We start from the raw sequence: 1841 nt of genomic DNA on the forward strand, positions 1-1841 counted from the left end.
CGTACAACAGCTTCAGTGGGTAATTGGGGCTCCTGGGCCCCCCGCAGTGTCCCCCATGCCGGCTAGCCACATGGACATCGATCCCAGCACCTCTCGGCTGTGCCAGGGCTGTTTGCCCACTGACGGGAGCACGTACGCCTGTGCTGGTGCCATATCACCACAGTGACAGCCACCAACTCCGCTTGGCTCAGGTCACCAGGGTTCAAAGATCACCCTGAGATGTGCCACGAGGTGGGGCTGCATAGCAGGGCCAAGCCAGTGGGGCCAGCGTGGCACCCAGTGCCATCGCCTGATTGTCTGTGCCAGGGCTGTTTGCCCACTGACGGGAGCACGTACGCCTGTGCTGGTGCCATATCACCACAGTGACAGCCACCAACTCCGCTTGGCTCAGGTCACCAGGGTTCAAAGATCACCCTGAGATGTGCCACGAGGTGGGGCTGCATAGCAGGGCCAAGCCAGTGGGGCCAGCGTGGCACCCAGTGCCATCGCCTGATTGTTACTTGGAGCTGGACTTGGAGCTGCACTTACATGAGGACAGGGACAGGCAGGGACAACGGGCAGGCAGGGTGGGCAGGGAAGACACGCAGCTGGCACCAAGGAGGGACCTGGGATGCAGCAGAACCCGAGCAGGCTCTGGGCATAAGCCAGGCAGCTGGCCCCTGGCATGCAGCGGTGGTACAGCAGCTCCAGGCACTCCCCAGTTTCTGGAGCACTGAGCTCTGGAAGTCACCGGAGTTGGTGCTCCGGAAGATGGAGAACGGAGTCACCATTGACTCACGGTTTCTGACCCCTCATACAACGTGAGCAGCAGGTTCCCCTGGTGCTGCCACATGTCACAGCCCTGCACCTGGCCACGCTGGGCGCTTGGAGATGTCACCCACCAGGGACGGGGGACCGTGAGAGGCTTCAGGCTGTCCAAATTTGTTCAGTGACACAAAACACCTTGAAGCAAGAAGGGAGTGAGGTGTGGGCAATGACTCTTGCCTAGCCGGTTTGGCAGAGACCTGCCTTGGGCTCCTCGCCCCACTGTGCTCTGCTGGCTCCGGTGCATCTGGCACCAGGAAGCCCAGGGCAGACACCCTGGTGTGAGCTGGAAGCCCCCCAGGTTCCCCAGGAAGAGGAAGGAGCCTTGTGTAGGGGATGGGCTTGTACGTCTGCTGGCACACTTGTGTAGTGAGTTGAACAGGCTCTGCCCTCCCTAAACTCGTGAGATTGGGACAAGTATCGTGACCCTGCACTGAAGCAAGCAGCATGAACAGTTTAAAAGGTCTCAGTTTTGGGGTTTAAGGGGTCTTGGGTTTGGGGTCTGTGCTGCCTCCTGCGCTGTGTGGCCAAGAGGAGTGTGTGGCAGTGCCGTATAGCTGTGGCCAGCTCCTTGCTGGCTCCGGGTGCTGGTGCGGAGCAGAGCTGCCCTGCGCACCTTCTTGCTGGGGATGACCGCGTCCCCGAGCAGCATCACTGCAGCCACCGGGGACATCCACGTGAGCCTGTGTCCCTGCCTGAGCCCAGTCCTGCGCCGCCCCCAAAGCACAGATTTGGGTACCCCAAAGCACTCTGTTCCCTCCCCCCCAACACATAAGCAGGGATCTGCCAGGGAGGTGTGTTTGGGTCAACACCCTCCAGGCTTGGTGCAGGGCCCCTGCTCCGTGCCTCAGTTTCCCTTCCCACAGAGGAGGCCTGTTGCGCAGGAGAAGAGGGGACTCCCTTGCCCTCCCTGGAGGGCCTGGGGTCCCCGGGGAGGGGGCAGGGTAATCTTGTCCTCGGCTCCCCATTGTGCTTGGCCCATTGCTCTGCTCCCTTTGTCCCAGGGGCTCCTCAGCTCCTGATGCTTTTGGCCTTCC

Source organism: Egretta garzetta, unplaced genomic scaffold, assembly GCF_000687185.1.
Source record: "Egretta garzetta isolate BGI_Z169 unplaced genomic scaffold, ASM68718v1 scaffold101, whole genome shotgun sequence".
Taxonomy (NCBI): domain Eukaryota; kingdom Metazoa; phylum Chordata; class Aves; order Pelecaniformes; family Ardeidae; genus Egretta; species Egretta garzetta.